The sequence below is a fragment of the Syngnathus scovelli genome, chromosome 4 (genome assembly GCF_024217435.2).
Source record: "Syngnathus scovelli strain Florida chromosome 4, RoL_Ssco_1.2, whole genome shotgun sequence".
In the NCBI taxonomy this organism is placed as follows: Eukaryota; Metazoa; Chordata; class Actinopteri; order Syngnathiformes; family Syngnathidae; genus Syngnathus; species Syngnathus scovelli.
In genome coordinates this window covers 16,248,096-16,275,959 of record NC_090850.1, presented here as the reverse complement: position 1 = coordinate 16,275,959, position 27,864 = coordinate 16,248,096, and the positions used below count along the sequence as shown (strand labels likewise).

Here is a 27,864-nt window from a genome sequence, read left to right as displayed (position 1 = left end):
GAACAGCTTACCTAAGAAGAGGTCAGTTCCAACTCACTGATTGGCCTTCATTTCAAAGCATCCTTTTTATTTTTACAGAAAACATTAGTAAATGGAATTTAAGATGGATGTTTCCTCTTGCTCACACATCTCCAGCAGCAGATGTCAACTAAAACAAAAAGTGTCAAACTCTAATAGCGTTATACAGATATACAGGAATGGGTTTATGACTCTTACGCTTACCTAACGTAGTCTTAAGACATTTCATGTTGATATTCAAAAACTCCCACTTCAACCTGTTCAGTTAATTTATATTGATCCATTAAAGTCAAACGCTTTTAACGTTATCATCAGTTCATAACATTGAAGAAAGGCCAAGTTGGATTTTTAAAAATACTGCATTCATGTTGCTCTGGACACGGCCTGCTCTCTCCTGTTTCCTCAGCCTTCTGTCTTGCTCGGCCTCCCTAATGCTTTTTTTTCTCTTCCTCCTGCCTGAGGGTCATCCCCATACGGATGCATTAACATTGCTGACTGCGTGCTCACCTCACCAGCTGATCAAAACACACCATCACACATTCTCCAGGTAGCACTGGGCAAAGACATGCATGCATGCATGAGTGTGTCCTGCACTCTCTTGCCTGATCTCATCCCTGTTGCAATTCAAATTTGTTGGACACACAATAGTGCAAAAGTCATTCTCACCAGAAATATTTGTGCAAAATATGCCACATAATCCTTTTATAAGCTTTAATTAGCTCACTATTTCCTTCCGCATTGTATAATCTCGTCAATGTGCACTATTATGGCTACTTGCGTCCCTCAGGGGCCTCCCCTTATGGTTTTAGCACAAATCTGTTCTCGGATCTCAGCAATCTCAGCTGGCGAGAACGTCTCCCCAAATTAGAAACATGCAAGTTGTTCTACTGATTGCACATTACGTCCTCACTGATTTGCACATCGGCCACCAGCTGATTTGAAAAGGCTGGAAATATTCAGCAAGACAATATTCCTCCGACCAGGGAACCAGATATTAATATTGCTTTGTGATGTGACTGTATGAGCATCCGCGAGAGGATTTAACAAACATGCTGAATAATTTTTCTCGTCTTTGGAATGACGGCAAATTAGGTGCGTGTGACATTCTATTCTAGAGGGAATTTATGTTTTTTAAGATATCAGCACATAAGCTGCATGCCACTCACAACTGCTAAACTAACAATAGTTGCACTATTTTGTAAAGATTATTTTAAAATACCTACTCTCACATTCATTGCATTTTATACTTGATATACAGTATTAGTTCTAATCCATGAATAATTACATAGGTGCTTTCCTTTGCGACATATTCAAGAGCTTACCATGAAATTCATTTTGTGTCTGTTTGTGTTAGCGTAGTTACCAGTTGTACTTTCCCTGTGTGTAGCACAGGTCATTTACTGCTCAAACAAATGTCACTTTCTCTCAGTACCAATGACTCACAAGGACACACACACACACACACGCACACACACACGCACACACACACGCACACACACACACGCACCCACACACTCCTGTGTGGGTCCAATAGTATCCTGATGTTAAAGTAAAGTCGTTGTAAAAATGGTGGCCTTTGCTGACGTCAGTCCCCAGTTGTGTGTCTGTATGGGAACCATACCAGTGGTGCTTTGGTTACTTTCTGCCTGCTCGTGCAACAAATCCAATTCCATCTAGTCAGCAACCAGAGATGTCTATCCATGACTTTTGTTGCCAAAGTTACTGAGTAAGCAAAGATAACAATCAAACTACATTGAATGTTACAGAACTGTAAAAAAAAAAAGTAACTTAGATGCCTAAAATAGCGCTGTGTCTAGTGGGAAGTGAAATCAAGGCAAGCTAGTAAATAACTTGTTCTAATGCTTGAATAAAACACATGAAACCAGTTCCTTGAATTTATTATTATTATTTACAGTAAATAATAGAGAGAAGCAAACATGTGTGACTGCACTTTAGAGGTTTTAACCTTTTTTTTTGCTTCGCACGGCGTTTGAAGTAAGTCTTTTATATAACTGTGTGTATTAAAGGCACGCATACGTGTAAAAGTGTGCGAGGAAGTTGAATGTCCAGACAGGACTGCCAGCTGAGGCCGAGAGGATCTACTCTACTCCACTTTCCACTCCACTTGCACTGGCGGCTCTTGTCTGCACACTTCATGATGTCAGTGTTTCACTTGTTAAACTGTATTTCTCTCCACTTGGTGAAAGTGACTGAACAGGGGAGACAGAGAGGAAGAGGCAAGAGCAATTAGCTTGCAAAAAAAAAAAAAAATTGAACCCACCCCCCTCGCCCCAAAAAAATGCAACAAGTTTCAGTCAGTGGAAGTGACTCCATTTACTATGGGATTGTCTGGAAATACTCGCGTTGACGTAAATGATGGTTGGCATTATTAATGATTCTGGAAGTTTCAGCTTGGCAGAGCAGTGAAGGAGGATTTATCCAGACTTCAATCTAGAAGGTTGAAGAGGTCAGCAATCAAGTGCTTCACTGAAAACGTCGAGTCCATTTTAAATGTGACTCAGTGCACCCGCAACTTGAATTATTCAAATACGCATATGTCTGCAAAGCAAGGTGTACTCACGGTGACTCACAACTCAAAATTTGCGATACAAGCAAAATTGTAATCACCATAATATGATTATTATGAAAGACACAATGAGTGTTTTTCACTGTTCATCAAGTCACATCAGCTCTGTGATGGAAGCGACGAAGCCATGATGACTAACTAGTCTACTTGCATGCAAGGTGTTAATATTAATGACCAGATTGCTATCAGCTTTTCAATATTCCGACATTAAATCAGTGGGTGGTGTGGGCAGCAGTCAAGTACTGCATTTAACAGGAATCTGTGCAAAAGAGCCAGGCCCACTCATATATTGGAGCGTTATTTGCATAGTCGCAATCAGTCAATCACTTGTTGAAATCATCTTTGCACTTTTTTTGTGGGTGCAACAACTCAGCTATTTTTTCCTTATCCATTCTACACAGTTATATCAATTAAAGCTAACGTAGCTCGTAGCATCTTTGCCCCTTTTCAAATGCGTGGTACCTACTCAGCCAATATTAGCTTACCCTGAGCCCTTGATGATGTCATACTGGTGTGCAAAGTCTCCACATTGTGCGTAGTCCATTTTCATGCATGCAATCTCCTCTTGAATGGAACGAGTCCCTCTAACGTGGCCACATTTTGAGAAGAAAATCCAGAGGACCCATTCACCTTCTTGATGTTTGTTTTCTTACTGAGTCTCATTTGGATTGACAATGTTTTTGCAGATGTACCGTACGTATTGTAGCTGAGCTGAGCCGACCTGGTTTTATGCCACAGAATTGTTAAAACAGTCATTATGAATTGTTAGAAGTACATAAGTATGATCTGTGGGAAAAAAAAATAATCTAAAAACAACCAATCAATGATAGGTTTAATTTTATGAGGGGACAATTATTTTTTTGTGCACTCGCAAGCAAACTCATACGAGGTCACAGACCCACGGCATCACCAAAAATAAAATACATTTTCAAATTGAGATTTGAGGGATTTAGAAGTAATTTCCAGTGAGCAGTGTTTTCTATGAGCCACATTGTGCACAGAGCCAAAATACTAACAGATAAGGAGGAAAAAGAACAAAATTGACCTTCAGCTGATTAAAAGTACCGGTTGTCCTCAAACTGTCATCAGACTTCATTTAACATAATATTGTGCTAATATCAAGTTGCCAAAATTTCACACACACTGATCAGTGTTTCCGCATCCTTGCACGTGTAGAGAACTGCTATTGTCATTATGTACCATGATTATGTATTTTTTTTTCTTTTCAAAGTAGGGTGATTGTTTTTAAAATGATTTCAAACTTTGAGTCTTACAGCATATTGATTTTTCCATAATAGAAACATAACAAGAGAAAAAAATGATGTTATTGTTGATTACAGTCTATTTGTTTTTGTAGAAAATTGTAATGGGTTTATGATAAAAGGACATAACATTTCACGATTATAGTCAAGAGCATTGTCTGCTTTCATACAGCAAACACATTGTAAACAATTTTTCTTTAATGCAACCGCTCAATACTTTCATCATTACAATTCATCTCCCATAAACACGGCTTGACAACATAATTGCCCATACAGTCTTTCTGCAGGAGTAGAATTAGCTTTGCTCTTTTATTTAATTAGAGTGATTGTGGCCCCGGTTGTGTTTCATTTTTCTCTTTATTGCTTCGCCTTTAACATTCTTTTTCTGGTAACATTGTTGATGTGCGCCTCAATTTCTCCCTTCTCTTCCTCAATGCCATCCACTCCTGTCTGATGTGTCACTCAGTCTGGGTTTTAGCAAGTGCATGTGTCATTGAGACAGTGCACGTGGATGTACAGTAAATGTGCATGTGTGAAGAGTCCCTCGTGTGCGTATGTGTCTGTGTTTGCGCTATCTAGTGCAGCCAGCCAGCCTTGCCTTAATCTGACGCGCTCGCTTGACGTTCTTCAGTTGAAAAACTTGCATGACTCCCTGACAATCCCTGTTTAAGCCCAAAGACAGGACAAGCCTTGTGTGTGTGTGTGTGTGTGTGTGTGTGTGTGTGTGTGTGTGTGTGTGTGTGCGTGCGTGCGTGCGTGCGTGCGTGTGTGTGTGTGTGTGCGTGCGTCCGTTTAAGATTTACAGACAGGAGAAGAAGAAAGGTAGAACATACAAAATATGAAATGTATGCTAATGATAGTGGGCCAAAGACACTAAATGTGTGTTTGTGTACATCTTTGTGTACGTATGTTGTGCGTGCACTCTATGAATGATTGCTTTTAGACAGCTTTAGCACCGAAAATTTAAACTATCCGTGTATGTTGTATGGGTATTGGGTATGTCAAAACATAATTCCAAAAAGGTCAGCATCAGACCGTACAGTGCATTTTTATTTTGTGTGAGTTTCTGGTAGTCAAAACGTTTTTCTACAAAGTCAAGGTTGTTGGCTCTTGCTTTTTTTTTCCTGTTGTGATGCTCGTAACTTGCAAAGTATTAAATAACATTCTCCCATTGAGATGAATGGAAATGCCATTAATTCTCTCCAGCCTCAGTAAACTGCCCTGACTAAACTAAGATGATAGTAGTTAATTTTTGTAGTAGATGAACAATATGATTATTGATATGATGATTGTTTACATATGCTACTCCATTACGTTCAAAAACGTTTTTCCCTAAGGCTTATAGCGTTGAAATTATTCATTAGCCCATCTATCGTATTTTTCATTGTTTGTTAGCATTTACTGGATTGTCGTTAGGACAAAATAAATGTGGTTGTTCAAAATACAGTACAAGGTATATAATTTCTCATAGCTCAAATTTCGTACACCTCTGATCTTAAAGAATGTGTAAATTGAGTCACTCGTATCTCAAAGCCCATCTGTTGCTAAAGTATTTGTTGGGCACAGTCATAGTCGTCCAAAAAAATTAACACATTTTGAACCACAGTGCCATCTGTTGGATCTTTTTTCTCTCGGCCCAAATCACCACTTGCACCAATAAATGTAAACTTAAATTACAAATAAATAAACATCAACATTTTGAGTACACTGGCCTTTGCCACTTACATATACTGCTGTGCAAAGTCGCAAGACCAGCCTCATTCACACTAAAGGTCCTACAATCTCACATGAAATTTAATACTGCAGTATGAATTGAGCCAAAACAAATCAATAGGAAGTGTGTGGATTTGTTGCACACCAAGCTCATCTTAACACCTGCAATCCTTTTATTCTGTTGTCTTTTTTTTTCCTGTTCAGCACATTCAGGGCATTCAGACATTTGACATGAAACAGCGTTAGCCATTATTTTGTGAGGCAACAGGATTTCTCTAAATCTTCCATCATCCAAAAACCCTACAGAAACACTGTCACGCTCCGATGCTTCCTTCTGTTTCAATGCCGCTTGATCTTATCAAACACAGTGCAGACACAGGCGCACACAGACACAGACACAGGCACATATTGACGCGCGCGCACACACAAGGGCAATCTATATCTATAAAATTCTGGTTCAGTTTTTAGAATTCAACATGTCTGCACTTTTGTTGTGAGAATGAGAGTATATGCGTTGCTGTGAGCTGCATTAGACCTGAGAATGGAACATATTTTGTGTATGATTATGCCGATTGGCATTTCATCAGAATGAATGAGACATTTCTATGAAATAGCATTAATAGGATATGTGTATTGCCATAATATATTTCACTATTTTACAAAATACGCCATTGTTGCATTTGCTTATACCACTTTTGTAAATTTGTAACTGTTATAACTACTTCTACATGAAGACTTTCTAAGAGATGTGTGTTGTTTAGACTTTTGTCTATTCATGCTACCTTCTTATGATCTCTGTTGTTTCAAGGTGTTTGATGTGGTTGAAGTCATGGCTCAACTCCAGTTCTTTGACACAAAATTCTTCTAATCATAGCCTGATGTTCCCTGCTTATGAACTGGGAACACAAATGGCCTTCCTAAAACTGTTCTCATGTAGCAACTGTCTGGCACACCTTTGGAAAGTAAAGAATATGATTCAACGTGGACCAAATTGTCTCACCTTGGCTGATTAATTAAGAGATGTATGATGTAGTAAGAGCCGATTTAGGTTGAACATATCGTTACTTCTTCACTCTGAAGGCTGTCAGAGGAAGTGGTGATATTTCTGCACAAAACACTTCACGGTACTGCGCCGCCACTCATCAACAGTACATCAAGAGCAATTAGCCGTTTAGAGTGTTGCTCAAGGACATGATGACACTCCCTCTATGAGACTGATCCGGCCTGAGGGATTTTTTTTCAAGTCCACCGATTCAGGTTTTGTATAACAATATAAAAAGCCAGATAGACACTCAACTGTGGCTTAATCTAGTACACGGACATTTTTTCAAACTGTCTCTGATTACAAAGATAAAAATGCCTGGTTTTGCATAACACCAAAATGTATTAATTAAAATATGTATTTATTATCTATGATCATTACCTCAGTGTTCAAAAAATATATTTTGTGCAGTGAAGAAAAGAAGAAAACATATTTCAACAATATCAATTTTCCTCCCACACCTTTGTGATAGCTCTGTAATTATTAGTAAAGCTTTTTAACGCACACCATGGAGCCCCTGATGACATGTCACGCTGTGTTTTCTCCTCAGCACCGTCAAATAAATCAATAAATGTTGTGTTGGATGAAAGGATTCAAAAGATTTGCAGGTCTGAAACTTTACAGACCTTTTTGTTTTGTTTGATAGTCTGTTTTCTTCCGGTTTCCACATGCGGCAGTTTGACATTTTGTATGAATGGAGTCTTTCTCTGCATGTGGTTACAGTACACGTATAATCCAGTGGATTATTGGCGCCTACAGGTATATGTCACCCAGTTTGGGAAAATATCTATATGCCATTTTATGTATGGTTAAATAGACTATGCAAACCCACAAGGTGCTCTTTGGGAATTGAACTGGCAACCTTCAGGGTCACACAGACTGAATGTCTTCCTAGTTTCTCTAAATGATCTGGATAACGAGCCCGTTGAGAGTCGATGAGTGTGTAGTTTAGCATGCATTACCATAAATTAGGAGGGCAATTAATATTCCATTCAATCTGTTCAGAAGTCATCGGGCTATCTAGAAGGAAAGGCATTGAAGAAGAAAACAGGAAGCGAGTGTTCGAAGAAGAAAATAAGGCCATCCCTCATAATGGGCTGTCAGAATGTGTAAGTGGATGCCATCCGTCACTTTTTTTATTCTTAAAGAGATGTAAATTATTCCTTGTGAGTGTATGTTTGAATGAATTACTGCGATATTGACACTAAACAACTACCAGAGGATTCTTATAAGTGATAATCTACTAAGGTTCAAACATTTTAGGGTAGGAAAAGTTCCATCTATACCAAAAAGTAAACTATTCCAGAAGTGGGAGAATATACTTTTTGTATAATGTAAGCCAAAGTTATTTGGAGCCTTATATGCCGATTAAAATGAAACTGAATGCCTAAAGCAAATAAAACATCTTCATGTTTCCTAGATGGTCATAGTGTCTGGTGTTGTTTGAAAAAATGCGGACATCCGCAACCTCCGGTAAATTACAGTCACCTTATATTTCACATATGTATATGTGAATACGAACATATTTCCCTTACACAATTAGTGACAGGAAGATGCGGATAAATAACATATGAATAGTCCATATCGGTGAAAAAAATACTTCAATTATGGAGGTAATGAATCTGAGCAAAAGCTACCTGAGAGCGCATCTGTGTGACCTCTCACGGCACATTAGTCACAGTGACTCACAGCAAATCCCAACAGTGTCAAGCAGAAAGCACTCACAAGTCTAGTTAGACTTCAAAAATACAAATGAAAACACTTGCAGCAATGTTTGTAATGCAAAGTGGCACAGCCGAGGAGGCCAACAACCAGGGGGAATGTGTGTATAAACACAATATAGTATATGGAAAAGCTGAAGAGTGATGCTTGATAGTCTTAGAGTCAGGCCCCTGCAGCAGACACACTCATGTTAGCTTGCCTGCAGCCAGCGAAGAAGAATCCTCCATGGACGACAAAAGTTTTAGTGAGGGAACTTCATCAACGTCTTCAGGTAATTACATGACTCTTCATTAATGGCCCAAGGGTTTATTTGCCTTTACTTCACAAGCTAACAGTTTAAGTTATGTGTGCTTTTGTTTATATTTTATCACAATGCCTCTTTGTTTTCTAAAAGTTAAGTTGGTGAATTTATTTATTTTATTCCAGCCTATTTTTAAATAAATGACACTGGAAAAAATACTTTTTTGAGCACAGGCCGATGGCCAAGATTTTGAAAAAAAATCCTTATATTGTATACATGCACAAATTTGCATTTTTACAGATTTTTCCCCCCATTCCTCCCAAATGTTTTATTTATTTTTTATTATTTGGGGGTCTGGGGTTGTTCAGTCAAGAATACATACATTAAAATGTTTCCTTCCGTTCGTCTGTCCGTCCATCCATTCATCCGTCCGTCCATCCATCCATCCATCCATCCATCCATCCATCCATCCATCCATCCATCCATCCATCCATCCATCCATCCATCCATCCATCCATCCATCCATCCATCCATACATACATACATACATACATACATACATACATACATACATACATACATACATCCCTCATTTAGAGGATTACTATATTTATTAAGATATGTCTTAAAGGCTTAATAAATTGGGTATATGCTAAATTGACCAGCAGATGGGATTTACTATCAACCAACTTGGAAGGTGTTCTCCTCTGTAATGGCACATGACTGTAGCTTTAGGCTATACTTTTTTCCATCTGAAACATTTTAATTACCCTCATTCCTTTAGCATCATTTATAGGCTGTCTATAATGACTCTATCTCAAATCACAGTACTGTATAAGAAAAGAAAATGTGGCTATGAAAAGCAACATTCATTGCGTACGTTAAACATGTATGTTAATGTCATGATTGATTTCAAAAATGCATTAACAGTTTTTTATCAGTCAGTATCTTATCATGGTGGGCCATTTGGTCTTTTATTGTCACCTTGACATTTCCTCGGGGCGTCTAATGGTTATTAATCAATACAGTGTTCTGCTGAACACCAATAATAGGCTACTAGATGGTCATGCAGTTTAATCTAAATAAATTTCCTCTGTGACACGCAAATACACACTCGTACTCAAATGCAGCAGATACAGTAGCAGGACAAATAACAGTACATCATTTAAAGGACCACTGCAGCACATTAATCTTAACCAAGGTCTCGGATTACTCTGTCCTGTTAGAGTCAAGGCTCTCTAATATCTTTTTATTTGAAGACATAAAAAATACATGTGCACAGAACTTTTACTTCTATTTTTTTTTCGGGCGGGGGGCAATTTTGGTTGGGCAGTGCAATTTTCATATCATACAGTGGATCATCCACAGCCAAACACAATCCGTGCCAGCACACATGGTGAAAAAGGCAAATGATATTGAATCACAGCTGGAGCCTTACTGTTTTATATTCTTTTTTTTTTCCTCTCATGTTCACTCAACCAAAAGAAAATACGGGTCATTCCTTTGAAATAAAATCTGCAAACTAACATAGGGAAAAGAATAACACCCACAGAGATAACTTTGACTTCTACTGAATTGTACCAATTTAGGGCCAGTTAAGATACACACGTACTTGATCAAAACAGAAAAAAAACAGCCAACTTTCCTCAGGATTCTTTAAGAGCAACGTGATTTCCTTATTACGTTAGTTTTCATTTGATTAAACATTAACAATCCAAGTACCAAACAACATTTTCCATTCGGAAATTAATCCTCTAGTGTCACATTAGCCATTTTCAAAATGATCCAGATGTATTTTTTTTTTTTGTGTCTGGCAGATAATACTGTGGACTTTGCAGTGTTTCTCGGATATAAAATGAAATGTATCCCTTCCTCACACCTCATCTTGCTCACATCCCAAGGGAGTGATGCTCAGGATGAGCAGCTTGAACAGATAGCCTCACACATTTTCCCTTTGGGACATTCTTACATTTTTACGTCATTTACTCATTTTTACATCATGTCACAGAGGTGGAACAGCCTTTAAAGGATTGCACTGTCACACTTGCAAAGGTTGCAATATATTACTAGGTCAGCTTCCACACGCTGGTATTTTTAAACTCAAAGGTCAGTCAATAATAAATAAATGCAAGCCTGTGTGGACTACAATTTAGTCAGCAAAAATGTATATTACTTGTTGTACTGACTTTTATTCTCACTATCATCTCAAGTAGACTTTTTGGTGTGAAATTGTTTTTCTAATTAATGCTGTTAGTTATCGTAATCCAGTTAACACAAGGCAGCTTCAGAAAGCCTGCGGCCATTGTGCACCACCTCAAGGGGAAACATAACTTTCTCAGAAAATCAAATATTATCTTGCAGTACATGTTTGAGTTTGTTCATGCGTCACATTCTCCGAGCTATTTGTGAAATACAGTAGATTTAATTAATTATTCGTACAAGGTAGAATGTGTGTTCTGATCCAATAAAAATGTTAAAGGGGGGGATTCAAATGTTCTGCAAAATTATGATACTCTTTTTTTTTTGGTCATGCTGCAATATGAATGTAAATCAGCATATTTGAAGATACGTTTACACAATGTAGTGAGAATACCAAACGGCACATTGACGAAATGCCAAACTTTGAAGTGAAATCAGCCACTGCAAAAGGTGAGCTGGAAACCGGAACTCCAAAGGAAAACAGGATAATGAAATGCAGCTAATGCAAAACATGAGATGCACAGGTGCTGTGGAGATATTATGGAAATGAAATACCAAATGCTGAAAGTGCCAACACAAAAAGATGCATAAAAAGATGAAGTGCCAGAATTAGAGAATGGCATCTGATGTATAGGGTCTGCAGAGATAATGGGTTACTCCAATACGCTTTAATGCTAAGAAATTGAGATGAAGTGATGCTAATGCAAAAGTGTCAAAAAGCATTTTATTTTTGAGACATTTTACAAAGAAGTGATGGGGAAGCCACAAAGAACGGAGAGATAAAGTAAAGCTTTCTTAAGGTTAATATGGAGGCGGAAAAAGTATGTGAAAATTGTGTGTGTGTGTGTGTGTTTGTGCACGTATGTTTTTGCAAGCGGGGAGGGGGATAGTAATACAATAGTGGCTGACGACAATAATACCACAGCTGTGTATTGAGAAATGGAAAAAAAAATAGGGTGGTAGAGGATGACATTGCTAACAGAGAAAAGGGTAAGAGGAAATTAATGGAAGAAAAAGTTGACAAAAGAATAAAAACATGGGCAAGAGTGCTGCCATCCATTCTTTCGCTTGCTTAACCGGGTCAGTATGAAATTAGGTGTGCATACGTATGCATTTTTTTAAGCCTTGAAATGTGTGTAGCTAGACGTAGAAGCATATAACGCTACAAACAATGAAAATCCTCATCATTCATCAAAGACTTCTGCAGACTCACTTTGACAGACGTATCGGTATGGACAGTAACTTATATGAGCATTGGCTTAAAGAAACTTCAAGATCCTCCGTGTTGTTAATGCAAAGCTGCTTCTGTCATCACTAAAAATGTGTCAATGCCAAAGTGAATTCTCTGCAATGTTGGTGGCGGGGGTCATGGCTACAATCTACAACTGCAAGTTAGTATTATTAGTAGTACTAATGATACTACTTTGTTGTGTTATTAATCTATATTTCAATTTCTACCACTAAAAGAGTCAACTAACTGAAAATGTATCTTCCCCGAATGCTGCAATTTACAGAACAGCTCTGTGCCTTTATTTAAATTCTGAAGCGAGGAGGTGACACAGCAAAGGAGCTCATCGGCCGGCAGGAGCTTTAGAAGCCTGGTCGCTTGTGAGCTAGTTGGTGTCTTGCCTCGCCTTTCTGGTGAGATAGTGTATATTCTAGCCACAGGCGGCTTTTAGTGGATGTACTTTTTTCTTGGCTCAAACATGCAGGGATGTGTAGACAAAACAAAGATGCTTGATAAAATTCCCTCCATTTTCAAGTTGGTTGTGGTTAAAGAGATTCAAGTGCATTTATTACAGCAAGGGCAGTTTGTTGAAGATAGCAAGGGTTTCTGTTCTACACTATGACCTTTGACCCAAGCTACTGCTTCAGCATTCCCTCAGTGCAGATGTCCACAAAAATGTGCACCACCTTCCCTGTCAACATGTTCATCTCGGTTGGGGAACATGCCTGACAGGGAAGGTGATAAGGGGTGAGATACTGACAAATGCCAATGAGAAATTGGCTCTTTGCTGTCATGCTCAGCGTGCAGGATTTACAAACCAAAAGTGGTTTGCATTTACTCAATCGGGTCCCTATTAAAGAGCTGACAGTAAACATTTACAAAATGGATGTGGTCAATCAAATTCCCCTGGCCATCTTGTGTCAGGTATGGTATTCTTCAAAGTTCTTACCTGGACATTGTCATTTCTGAAATGCTGTGGCTAAAAGAGCCACATGGGTCTAAAAATGCAAATGAAAATATTCATATATTCCAATTCTAGACTTCTACTATTCATATATTCAAATCCTCTTTAATAAAACATGGACGTTCCTCAAAAATGGACAAAGCTACAGTAATATTAATGTTGCCAATTTGACATCCTGATTTACAATTTGGTACATACGTCAAACCTGCGCCTTTCCATGGTCCATAGCTACCGGACTTGAGGAAAAAACCTCACATGAAAACTAAGGGCAGATTCAAAGTAAACTCAAAATATTGGCTACGGCTGACGGGAAGTCGAGTAGTCGATTTTAATCCTCGGGGGGGGGGGGGGGGGGGTTCATGACGATAAGCCCCTCCTTTTACACAGTACACCGCAAGATCCAATGTCAACAGTAGTTATTGATTTCTTCAGCTTGCTAAAAGTCAAACCTTTCTTTTTGACAGATGTTCTTTTTGACATTTGCCTGGCCTCATGCAGGAGCAGTCATAGTGTTCTTACTTTTCTCAGCACCCCGTTTAAAGAATGTTTTCCAAAATGCTGCGTTCAATTGAAAGTAGGAACCCCACAGCTACTCACGTATTAGATAAGTATAACAAGCCCGGAGTGAGTAATCTGGACATCGTGGCTATTTCCTGGTAGGCCCAGCCCGCACATTAGTTTCTACCGGCCCTGAGCCCGGAAACCCCGAAATGAGTCCCACTCTGGCCCTGAGTCCAAGCAAAGTAATGAAACTGCTAATACTGTCTACAGCTGAGTTTTCATTCAGCTCTGGTTCAACAACAAAAAAAAAAAAACGATAGAACATTTATCAGCAGTTCTTGCAGATTTCCAAACGTCCAGTATGTAGGGGACCCCAAGCGTTTATGATACAAGATTTGACAAGCAGCCAACCTCCTGAGATTGACCAGTACAAAGTCAACATCGCACACACCTCACACATTTTCCAAGCTGCAGTAACAACACCACAACACATTTTTTGCAGTTTCTTGCTGATAATAATGGCACGCACACACACACACACACACACACACACGCACACACACACACACACACACACGCACACACACACACACACACACACACACACTTGCCCACCCAACCCCCTCGCGGTCCACCAGATGACCGCCATCAGCATTTTGGGGACTTCTGCAGTATAGGAAGAACAAACCAAACACTTTCTAGAAGACTACACCTTGGTTTATACTGAAGGACTGCCAAATTAGAAAGTGTTTTTTTCCTCCAAGATTCACATTTCCTAAATGTGTCACGCGTCATTGCAAATGACCCTTTCTGGTAGCTGAGGTTTTGCACCATAAGCCTTAATGTCCGGCCGCCTTGTGTATGAAATAGGCTGTCTGGAGAAATGATTTGGCTGCTGCAACCTGGTGACAAATGAATTAGTTCCATTCCCTTGACGGAATCAAGAAACATTTCAGTCACGGTGTAAAGGTCCGGTCAATGGTGACATGAGAAACTGACCCTTGGCCAGGAAATTTAATTATGATAATATGAAAATGAAACTGTGGAATCAGGGCACTCTGTTTGGTAGCAGTGCCGCAAGGCTTGTCTGATACTGATTAGCACTTGCAAATATTCTGACCAGACATAAAAAAAAATACTGAATTAAAATCGTAAATGGTTTGGACACTATCCATCATTCTGAATTTTCATGTAAAAGTGACATTTCTAAAAATGAAATAATAGGACATGATTAAGTTTATTGTCATAACTGGTTCTAACTGGACTAAGTGGCTAAAGGGAAATGTGCTTTTGGGAGTTTGCAAACATATTTTTTAAGTTTGTGTTAAACTTATAATCATATTAATATAATATCTAGTATTAGAGTGCACGTGTGGATTGGTGGGGGGCGAGGAATGTGCAGACAAACTGCATGAACTTGTTTTCTTCAAAGTGTTGTGGAATAGGCCCGGATAGGGAGTACCGGAGGAGATCATCTCAAGGTCGGTTAGGAACAAGAACAACAGCACGTCTATGAGACCGGCCTTCGAGGGAAAAACCCAACTGTCTGACCTCAGCGACACCTGGACCGGGGAGGAGATGGCCATCGACCAATCATCTCACAATATTTTGCATGCTTTAATATTCATATTGTGTTTCTTTAAAACTGGGCAACCCGGAAGAATGTGTCGTCTTTTGGTGGTCACAAAAACGCACGAGTTTTAGTGTGAGGGACCCGGGACCCAGGCCTGTATTAGTGCGCTCTGTCAGGAATAAATAATTGGTAAATTTGGTCTGATTGATCTACTGGTCTTCTCTTTGACAGAACGAACTCGCAAAATTGTTAGGTGCGCCAGTGTGTGGATTAGGACATAGCAATTTATGTGTTAAGTGTTGATCGCAATTTGGAGTCAGATCAATAACTAGAATCCGTAACCTAACATGGCTGACATGACAAAGACGTTACAAACATAAAAAATTCATTAGAAATTAGAAGATATCCCAAAGACAACATGTACAGCTGCACTTGAGCAGAATTGCTTTGTGATTCCCTGACAACCAGTCTAAGGTATAAAAGGTACTTCATTTGTCATATGTACAAAAACATTTCTTCTCGGCTTTGGTTATTCCCTAAGGAGCAGTGGGCAGCATCCATGTAGCGCACAGGGACTAATTCCAGGTCTTGCAACAGCGCCTGACTAGAAATTAAACTGAGCTGTTTTCCATCGAAGAGAACATGCCAAATAGCCCCCAAAGTCAGTTTTTAACCACAGTCTATGCAGTAAATGAACCAGAGGACCCTCTTGTTGTGAGGCAGTGATCTGAGGCCTTTTGTTTTGACCTAGAACAAAAGAAGCGTAATGGAAAATGTACAGATGGACATTGCGGTTGTCACTGTGTTGTCATGTTCAGTGGAGCACATTGATGATACTGGTCTCAAAGAGGAGACCATAATAATGATCATTAACGTGAATAATTATGACATTTAGACCATTGCCTGTTTAGGCAATAAATATTATGGCATAGTATTGGCTGGTTTATGAGGCGCAATGCCATTTATTTCCAGAGGGTCTGAAACCTCAGTAGTATTTGTTTAATTATTAGCGTTTATGAATAGTACTCCTCCTATTCACTTGTTTGTTTGTCTTTTGTTTTGTGTCTCATTAAAGATGTTTTCAGTTATGGCATCTGCAGAAGTGGATCAGCAGTGCTCCCAGTTTGCGTTGGGATCGTTGATAGGACATTTCGCTTTTGTTTTCAATTACAGTGCCTACATGTGAATTGTCTAGACAAGCCGGTTGTCTTATTGAGTTACATTGATCATTCCCACCACCGACATGCTGCCAACGGGAATATCCGCAAGGTGACGTCAATGTGTCCTCTATGACCTCCTGCTGCTGTATGCCGCTCACTCAGATTTACCGAAGGTTTACAAATATGTTTGCTCACACAGGCAGATGTGGAAGCTGAGCTCCTCACCGGGCGCAGCCGTGGATGCGTCTAACAAACGTGAAGAATTGTCGTGCAATTCATCCGTATATTATGGCAGAATTATATGAAAATTGATTCACTTATCTTATGCAATGTCATTTATCAACCCATAGATGAATTGTGTTGGTGGATTTTGGATCGGTCTGTCTACATTTTTATGATACTCTGTTGAATCTGTTGGGTCACTGTCTTGAGTTGGACTCACTTTGAAAAGCTAAAACTCACAAGATCCACATCTGTTTTCCAAATTTGCACTCAAATTTAAATGGTTGTTCTTCGACCCTAAAGTTGTAGTTATCATGTCACTGACTAACCAAACAACCAATCAACAGTCCTGCTTCATGTTTTCGGTGTTGGTATAATGAATATATATTTTTTTCCTTTTGGTTATATAAACCGGCATCTCTCCCTTAATGAAATTAAGCCTTTTTGTTCATTCTCCTTCTTGTTTGCGCCAGACGTCCTTCACCCTCTGCCGAGAGATGGATGAACGAAACACAGAGGTTGATGTCACAATGAGTGATTTTTTTATGTACTATGCGTGTGTGTGTATGTGAGAAGGCGGATCAAGGAGGAGGAGCCAGGGTTTTCTTCTAGGTGTGTGCGTCATGTCCCAATAAGTGTGTCTCTTTGCCTGTGGATTCTTTGTGCAAAAGTGCAGTGACTGATTATGGCTGCCATTTATCCCAGTATGACTTGTCTCACTGTGAGACTCACATCATTAATAAGCATGTGCAGGGTCATTGCACCTGTGTGTGCGCAGCCAGACATGTTTCTCCAAGCACATTTAATTTCATTTAGCTGTTGATAATATTCCGTCAAACACTGTAAAACCGAGGTGTGCTCATGTACACACCATCAAGCTTTTCAGATCTTAGATTTTCACTGCTGCGTGTATGCTACACACACATCGATCTTTCATTGTATATGTCTAAAGGATAAAACAGCTCCCCATCCGCTGATAACACACACGCACACACTTACAAAATACACACTAATGTAAACAGATGTCTTGCTTTTCCATGTGAAAAGTGCACACAATGGAACACTTGTGTGCAGATGATTAATAGCCTGTGCCTCGATTGGCTAATGAACAGTGATAAATATTAGCATTTTAGTGTGATGTAGTAGCTGTTGTAAATGTATGCATTTGTTGAAAAGAGGCCAACTGTCATTATTATTCCAGTGTGTTTTGCATGAATGTTGAGTATGTCCCTTAGTAGGAGAGTCGATGTTTATCTTCATAATCCACTTGTGTGAGGTTGGATAAGGCACATGCAGCAGGTGATGAAGTCTTGACTGGTTCTGTTTACTGGATGTTAATTAAATGCAGAATGATTGGGTTGCTGATGTATTTTAATACTTTTGTGATAACACACATCTCAGCCTGGTGTCGAACATGTCTTACCCTGTAAGCCACAACCACAACAATTTACTGTTGAGAGAATTTGTTCGTCATCACTTTTGTATTCTTTTTTTTTTTTTTTTTTTTTGAGCTGGGCTGTTCATTTGCATGTCTACCACACAATTCTGAGCTACGGTGCTTCAATCACCGCTCAGGCCTTTCTTTGTGGAGTGTGCATGCTCTCCCTAGATTTTTGATGGATGTGTAGATAGTTTAGCCTTGGTGGAGCGCTGTGAGAAAATTGTCTTGTGTGTTTAAACAAACTAGGGTTTAAAAAAAATATCCTAACTTGTTAGAGATGTTCATCTTATTTCTGATGTTCACATTTTGTACTGCTATTATAGGCAGACAGTGGTTGGGTCACATTAGTTTACCATTTCTGTCATTTTTCCCTGGCTTGATATTGAGATGCAAATATGAAAATCTGGGACATGGCGGCTTTCTTTATTGGCATCATCTGGAGTGTTTTCTAAACAGTAAGTGCAGGCATGCATTAAACTCACATAGATACACACGTGAACACACACGTGCATGTACATACATCCCATCAGTGATTTCATATAAATATTTTTGGAGCCTTTTTAATATCGCTGCATGTGTCAGAACGCGTGTATGTTCTCAGTTATATCAAATAAATCCCTAAAAGGTAATTTTTATTTCTCAAAACACTGCACATATTAAATCATAAAAGTCATCCATTACCATCACTCACATTCACGCACACTATAGTTTACAAGAGTTGGGCTGATGTAAACGGGCCTGGCAAGAATACTGCAGCATTGTTACTTGGTAGGAAACTACATTTTTAGGTGATGTATAGTGATGAGATCAAATGACTACTGACCGTGTTTTTATTATCTAGCTTTCCTATAAAATCATTTTTCTTTGTTTTATAGAATTTTATTCTGTATGGTGCAATCTGAGTACTAGACAGGTGTAATTCAATAAAGACAATTTGGAGGCATTTTAATTAATTCCCCTCACTGCAGATTTTGATACGTAAAGAAGGTTTGGTATCCAAAGTCTGCAAATTTAGTTATTTCAGTTGTTTGAGTTCTCTCATTATGTGTGAGTGATATCTTCAGTGACTGCTTCAACAATGAGTAGTTCAATAAAAGTCACATTTGAATAAATATATAGCAAAAAAAAAGCAGATTTGGATTTTTGGTTAATCTGTTCATCCTTTAAAGCTGTTTACATGTTTGTTTTTGTTTTACCCACTAAAAAAACAAGGCAACTTTTGTAAGTGTCTGCATATCTGTGTGTGCTATTTATTTGTATGGGTGTGTCCTTGTGTCAGCTTTATGATATATGAGAATCGTTGTGACATTGTGTTTACCCACAATTCTACGCTGCTCAGGGGACCGTGGACTGTCACCTACCACGGAAATTGACTGTTTTGCACACAAGCAAGCACAAATCCACAATAAAATAAACACACACACACACAGTTGCACACTCACAGACGCAGACACACAAAAACTACTTTTGGAGTTTAAAGACTGAGACCAAATATCATACAGGTCGTTGCTGATGTAGACAAAGAAAAAGCTGCAACCATCCTAAAAGACAAGAATACAAAAACAAACAGGAGGTGAAATTGATTCACACATCCATGTAGAATGAAGACACGCACGCACGCGCACACGTACGTGCACAAGCCCATCCTTCCATTTGGCAAAGTGAGTTGACAGATGTAAATGTGCCCAGAGGACAGCAAGACTAAATGAAGATGCATTAGACCTCGTTTTGTGCATGTGTATGCGTGTTTGTGTACATTTCGGAGAGCGAGCGGTGCCTCAAGCAGCAGAGGCTGCGATGATGAATGTCTATTTAAGCATTGGAGCAATGCACACTCGTGTTCCTATTGTATTGATCTGCTCTACTTTGTTCACCTCCAAGCATGTGTCATTTGTGTTGTAAATCTTGCTCGGTTCTGCCTAAATCTGTCACGCTAATGAATGTATTGCTTATGTTATAGTCCAATAATCTGCTTTCCCATGGAGCTCGAAATATGCACAATTAGCCTCGTGACACAACGAACCCATCGTTAGAAACACCTGCATGATCACACAGCATCTGTTTCAAACATTCTGCCTTAATGGGTCAAGGTTTCGACAGCGTCAATGAAGTATTCATTTAGAAATATTATTGTGGTTTTAATTCACAGTAATGTGGAACTGCACTGACTTTAACTAAGGTAACAAAGTTGGTAACATAACAACTGCAAAAAAAAATTGCGAGCACCCGACAAATGGACACTTTGTAAATCACGCTTATTGTCATCAATTGGTTGGGTGCAGTGATTTTCTTTATATCAATTTGGATGCATAAGGGCCGGGCCAGGGACGGCTGATTGTTTTCCGAGATTACATTTGTCAACAACAACAATTTTGTTTTGGGTCTAGAAAAATAAAAACTCTTTTTTTAACTGAATATATAGTAAAAAAGAGATAAAAGAAAAATGAAACAAATGACAAGTTGTATCCGTTCTTACATTAAAAGGAATTGGAAGAAGTATATTTGGAACATGTTTAATTCTACCCCAAATACATTTAACTTATTACAAAACAAAGTTTGTTTTGTAATAAGTATGTTCCAAAATATTGTACTTTGGAACATATATTTGTGTTTGAATGAGTAAATACAAAAACAATACTCAAACATAAAGACCCGAAAAAAAATATTTACTTGCCTTTTGAACATCTCCCATCCTGCATTTAATGTTACTCTTGTATATCGAAAAACATACAATATTTGATACAGCTTTTTCAACTTATCTCACAGGCTAAAGTTGTATGCCAGGGTATGTCAGCTGGTGGGTGTATTTCATTAATTCCCAATTGCATGGGATTGTGAAGACTTGCTTGCACGCACGCACAAGCACGCACATGCGCGCACGCACAAGCACGCACATGCACGCACGCACGCACCCACCCACACACACACACTGTTGTGTAGAGGATGAATACAGGCTTTATGGTATTTTTTTTGTGGGCCAATGTCTCCTCTGCTAACAGCACAGCCTGAGGGCAGACCATACTCACTCTAGCTGCTCTGGCTCAGGTCAGAGTTTTCATAGCAATACTGACAGCAGTCACGGCGACTGAAAAGCAAGGAATTGTGCTGGGGGGAGTGATAAGGGACAGTGGGAAGGGATGAAATCTTAAAGGTTTAATGCTGTTTTATCTCCTACTGCTCCCATCTCCAGTAGTGTCTGCCATCCTGGGAATGGATGTGGTTATTCGAGAAGGTTTTGGAGGCCCAGCCTTTTGATTCTTTTTAGCACATTTGCAGTGATATGAAAGAACATCAACATGAAGAATGCCGCAATTTATATTGCATTGTTAATATTGTTCAGTGTGAAGGCCTGCTTATCGATTGCACCCCCTGCCCATATTCCGTATGCCTGAGTTGGCCAGCAGAATGGATCACTTTAGTACCAAAACAATTGCAACTATTCAACCAGGACAACAGCAACTTTTCTTTTTTTTCTCTCACTGAAAAAATTAAAGTCTTTAAAATGGGATTTTAGATTAAATGAGAAAATATACTTTAGCAGTCCTACATTTTAACAAAATCAAATGGAATTGTACTTGATTGTGGGTTTCTTTCAAATGCAAATGATTGGGAATGTTTTTGTGTTATTTTCTGGTTTTTATGTGCATTTTTAAGTGAAGCTGACTGATGGCTCCCCAGGTTGTCCCCTGCAGTACTCTCTATAGCCTCAGGCTAGGTCATTGTTTCTATAGCAACCATTGGTCTTGAGCCCATTGCAAGTGTCATTGTCACACGTGTCACTAGTAAGGTGTGATTACGACAATTATATTGTTTATTTCTTACAACTGGCTTGCAATTTTCAAGTGTCAATTTTGAAGATATACTGCCATACTTATATAGAACTGGTGTAACATGGAGTAAAAGGAAATGTGAGGGTGATCAAGCCATCCATCCATTTTCCGTACTGCCCATCCTGGCTGATTTTACTTTATTTTATCATTAACCTTTCAAGATGATAACAGTTGTTCCCTGGAATAGATTATTTCCAATTTCATTATTTCCTATGGGCATCGGGCACAATTGTTTCCTAATCCGCGACAAATTGGAGGTCGACGAGTCTCCCGGAACAGATTGTGTTCTACCTTGAAGGTTTTATTGTACTTGTGTTTTTGTAGATACTGTGCACTGCTCAAGGGTACCTCAGTAGTGCTGAAAAATCAAAACCTAAATCTCTCTAGAGGCCAGTCTTAATTTTCTATATTTGGATCGAGAGTAATAGTGGTGGGTAGTTGTTAGTAGTAGTATTTTATTCCACAACTGCTTTCAAATTGCCCCTCAGCTCCTCAAGTCAAGTCCAGTCATGATATATTTTATTGGAAGCCCTTCAGGGGAAATAGACACGCGTCACTGTCTTCATGGTGGCTGAAAGCTGACGTGAGCCTTGGGTATTCATTCTTTCTGTCACAGAGCACACGACAGTTGATAAGAGAGTGAAGGGTTCCTTATTCAACATCCCAAGCAGATGCTCAAGCAACTGAAAAGCCCTGGTCTCTAATCATTCACAGCGCCTAGAGGTGGTGTTTTTGCAGAATAAAAATATATTGGTGGGAGTTTTAAGGTATCTTAAACTATTTGCAACATTACTGAATTTGGACATTTCAGGCTCCACATGTGCTGGACTAAAAGAAAGATTGTGTCACCTTGCTGCATATACCTACCTCTGACAAACTTACTTATCTGAAGCCTAATCTTACAGTAGGAAAGATTGATTGCGTCTAAAAGACTAACTTTTAGTGATATCCAATTAAACTTGAAGCATTCACAAAATATTTTACGACAACTCTATGTCAAAATGTGATGCAATGTAAGTAAGAATTTCTTGGGAAAGTCAAAACACCCTTTGAGTCAATCCATGAGATGCTGTTCTAGGCTAAGCTCTTGACATCCAGTTGAAAAATGCAATATATTCCTTTAAGTATGTCAAAATGATGTATGGGCATCAATAAGCTACAAAAGCTAGTACTCACATTTTTGTCACAGCAGAACCAAGAGACAAGACTTGCTTTGTGCAGCATCTGATTGACTGCAGCCATATTTTCACCCGTCCCAGAGGGAAAATAAATAACAAATACAACATGTCATGAAATAACCTGATATGCTATATATGACATGTCTTACTGTATGTGATAACCCAATTATAGGATGCTTCACAGGCAGCATATCACCTCGACAGCTGGTCTAAAGACTCCATCATAATATATCAGAGCATGTTAATAACCGCTATTAATCAAATGACTGTTAATTGATGTGCAGGGATGACAGCAGCATCCACCACATTCCATTCTGTGCTTTTTACTCAGTCTATATTAAAGCGGTGATGCTCTGTTGTGATTGAAATTTTCGACATTGTTCTCAGCCATAACCGTAATAGCATAAAATGCATTTCAATTTAGTTAGTCAGACGGTTTTAATTTCAATCACCATAATAATTGAATTCTGCAGTGTAATAGAATAAATGTTTTAGGGGAATGTTGAGTTATAGCCAAACTCAACCTTGTTCTGTGGTTTGTTATTCTGCTCCAAAACTGCACATAGTCAATTTGTGGCCACTGTTAGCTGCGCGGGCACTTTTTATATTAGCGAGCCATTCTTAGCTCTATAGTCTTGCTGGAAAGGTTGTGCAGAGTTGCTGTTTAACAGACTGTGGCTGCTACAGTGATTACTTTGTTTAGCGGGTGATTGATGAGAAGCACTGCTGGAAATGTCACTTGCCCTGCTAATACATTTCTACCAAGGGAACATAGCGAAGCCACTGTTAGGACATTTTAATACATTTATAATGTATGGGCAACACAGGAATGTAGATTTGACATGCCGCTCAGGTCCGGTGGTCCTGTTTACCATTTTACATGTGATTTTACAATATAAACTCTGGGTAATATCCACAGCGTAACTGTCCTTTCTTATTGCTTTGTAAAATAAATACACCCCGACAGTTTTGGTTAGTTTTAAACTGACCAAAGCATTGAGGCTATTTCAGCATTTACACTCTCACATCTGTGGGTTTCTGCTATAAAAGATGCAGCCACAATGCAATCATTTGTAATACTATAGCCATTCACACTCCTTTAAGAAACGTTCGTAAGTTGAACATTGATCTTGAGAATGGAATGCCAAGGCATACGACTTCAATTCAGTCAAAATTCAAATCATACGCACAGTTGGGCGTGTTAAACCCAAAGTTCCCACTGAATTGCGTTTAAAAAGAGTTCAACACTTTTAACACTAAATAGAGGTGGTAGGAGTGAAGATGTCCTATCATACTCAAGAATCAGTAACACGGCATCACCTCTTTTGGTAAATCGAGCTTTTTCAAAGATCCTTTCATGTCAGGGTTATGCTGTTCTGGGGGAAAGTCCCAGTGAGGATGTTAATACGTTTACTCCTTGGGAGTACTATCGATGTCGAGGAGTCCATTTAGCTGTAGGGCTCTGGCATCTTTCCAACATCTCTCCATACCTATGCAGTGTCAACGGAGGTCCCCAAAGCCTACGGGAGCTCTGAATAAACTCGGGTTCCCAGCAAAGGCTCGTTTCACATTAAAAACATTGCACAGTATCACAGAAGACAATGCAGTCAAAATTTTAGCTGATATCTTATGGGTACACAATATTACTGCAGTTTGTTTGGTATTTTTCACTTTACTGGTCATGAGTTGGAGGCAAGAGAAACACATCACTTTTTCTAGCTTTTTAAGATGCTGGTTTTCTTTGAGTACAACTTTGCACCAAGCCTAGGAAAAAACGTTGGCAGTGAATTTCCAGTACAGCAAGGTGTTCATCATTCTGAAAGATAAATTGCCTCTTACATCTAGTCAAATCCCAGTTTGGGAAAACGTGCTCACAGTCTGACATTTGTTCCGGTTCTGCTTGGTGTTCACTTAATAGCCATGGGGAACCAAACATGAACTTTGTGAGTTTTGCCAGCAAAGGTAAATGGAGGGTATATTTAATAGAACATCTGTTCCAACTTTGGCTTAGAGCAGGTTACACAGATCATATTCCATTCCTATTTTCTTTTTAGTATTGGAAGAGGAACTGATTTTGTTTTCCTACCCTGCAGTGTGAGCAATAACCTAATTAATTTCTTCTACATATATAAGGAAAGACAGCGAAAGCGCCATGCTCATACAGTTGCATTTACATTAATCTTCAAGGTAGGCAGAGACGTTACTGATTTTCACTTATGTTCAAACCAAATGCTATAACTGACAAAGATGAAATCAATAGTTTCTGCTTTTGTCAGTTCACAGTTTTAAAAAACAAATTTCCAAGGCCGTTGTCAGAGGAAAAAAAGACACGTAATGCGAGTCTTAGGTAGAGGATGATATAAGCCATGAAATTTCATGACAGCGCAGGTCAACATTGTATTTTTCAATCCTACTGACCCTGCTGCTTAGTCAGAAGGACATTCCACATTGCCCTTCTTTTAAAGTTGTTTTAAAGTGTGAGCAAACACAGTTTTCTGATTCAACATTATGAGGGTAAAGGAGTTTGCCAATTCTTTAGAAATGTGTTTTCAAAAACATTTATTATTTGGTCATTTATGGGCAGTTTTTCAACTGAATATCTTTATATGAAGGTGGTGAAGTTATTCAAGTGTAAAAATGATGAACTAAAAAAGTATGTGGTACTTGTGTGCTTAGTGTTTGTTGTTCAAACTGTTCATGTAACAAGCATAACACTCAGTAGACCACAACAATCAACCATCTCTCCCGAACAAAGGGCTCGGTGACGTTCCTTTGCATTTCTATGTATTCAGAGCACACTGCGGGAAGGTTTGATTCAAAGCACATCTCCTTTTAAACACAGGTCTCACTTCATGATGACCATGATTTCTGAGAACAACCCAAAATATAACTTACCTGATTTGATCTTGTTCTTTGCATTCATTTTCTTCACTCATGATTGAACCAAAAACCATGAAAAGCCCATAATTGCCACTCTGCGGCCTCGGGTTGACAGATTTACTTAGGTAGAATGGCCTTGCTTTTTGATTTGGACTGTGCACCAGGGTAACTTAAAAAAAGGTATCCAGGTAGCAGGCTAGCTTTTAACAGGCGGCAACTGACGCAGTTATTCCATAAAAGCATTGGATTTTTTCTCTTATTCGCTTTAACCTTAATTGATTCTGTCTGTCTTAAAAATCACCCTAATACACATACACCTTTATAATTTACGTTTTCTCATACTGAGCTGCCATAGCGTCAAAACAAAAAGTCCTCAGACTATTAACAGCACACAGGGACAAAGATGCTTTATTGGCTATTCTTACAAGGCAGCAGCAGAAATACATATACCGTCACACATGCAGTCACACACAAAGGACTGCCCATACGAACCTGGGTTCTTTACCCATTAACTGTCTGAAAAATCATCACAATAATCTAAATGATTACTGCAACTGATAGCTATGATAATGAATATTCTTGTCAAAAATTGAGGTACAAGGCAGTGTCTACCTTCTCCTCCAAAAATACCCTCCCTGATTCTTTCAGATGACTACCTCTGACATTAGCCTAAATGAGGGAGTACCTTTGTGCATGCACCGCACACAGCAGTCTGGCAAACACAAGGCTGTATGGTCACCGATGTGTAACTAATCACTTGGCTGAGACACATGAGTCCTTTTATTGTCTCGTCCCGACCTCGCTCGGTGCCGTCAGGGCTTTGAGTTTGTTGGGACTAAGCAGGCGCCATATATGCACAGGCAATGGTTGGTCAGTTGAGTGTGTATAACGCCACTCAGATGCTTGACTTCGTACAATTAATATGACAATTAGCCTTTTTGAAATGTACTAAGTGCAGTGCTATTTAGGGGCACTTTTAGATTTGTTGTTAGCTAACTTCATGTCGCAGTTGCACCACATGACCACTGATGCGAACAAAATCTGTCAAGCTCTTTTATAGTGAAAAATGCGACTGATGTCAGGGCCCAAATCCCTGAAGTAATAAATAAACAGTTTAACTCTACATCTCATCAAACGGCTTCTTCTTGTCCCACACACCACCCCTAAAGTTTCATAGAAATTAACTTTAGGTGTAATTGATGTGTAAAAGGTCATTAAAACAACAACTCCAGTGGTGGCCTCAAACTTTTTGGTCATGACATACCTACTACATACATACTTAATGCCTCCAGCAGTTATTTTTAATCCATATTTTTCCATTTGAACTAAATCTGATAATCTGTCTCTTCCTTATCACCTCCTTTTCATCTTTTCATCTCTGGTCTCTCCTGTTGCTCTTCTCTTCCTCCCTCTTGTCAACTTATCTTCCTCGCCATTTGCCCCTATTTTTTCTTCCTGTCCTAGTTCTCAGGGTCTCATGGTGAAGCTTTGTCTAATTACCATGCCAGTGTTTAATTGGAACAGCCTACACAAACTGATTAAACTGAGTATCCTTTAAATATAGACAGACTATTTTATACACGCACACACAAGCACATGCACACATGCACACACTGGGATTTGGATGCACTTTACACACTCAACAAGTTAACACGCTCCAGTTGTACAAGCGCACATAACACAACAGAGTTAGAACGTGTGGATTTTTTTTTTTCATGCTGTTACTTCACTGACTGTGTTGCTGCCCTCTTTGTGGAGCCCAGGCATGTTGGCCTCAGCCGCAGATTGATTTTTGGCCCAGTTAAGCCACAAGCGCCCTGTAGCTGCTGCCACTGTGTCATCCAACAACTGGCGACAACACATGTTCATCAAGGATAAATAAACATAATACTAACGCACACAATCAAATTAGGTCCGTTTGGTGATTAAAATAAATTATGCATTATTTATTTATTAATCAGAGGTGTGTGTGTTTAGGCTTTATTAAAATCATATATTGCATTGTAATTGGACGTTGATTGTTTTTATTTATCTTGTGTCATTAACTGAATGTTGTTAATGTCTGAAATTTATGGTTCCATCTTGGCTAGGTCTCTCTTGCAA

At 39.0% G+C, this 27,864-nt stretch overlaps 1 protein-coding gene across 3 annotated transcripts in view; it reads left to right on the top strand.

Moving 5' to 3' along the window:
* The window catches only part of csmd1a (CUB and Sushi multiple domains 1a), a 286,478-nt gene that overhangs the window by 129,912 nt on the left and 128,702 nt on the right, over nt 1-27,864 (top strand). The window lies entirely within an intron of this gene.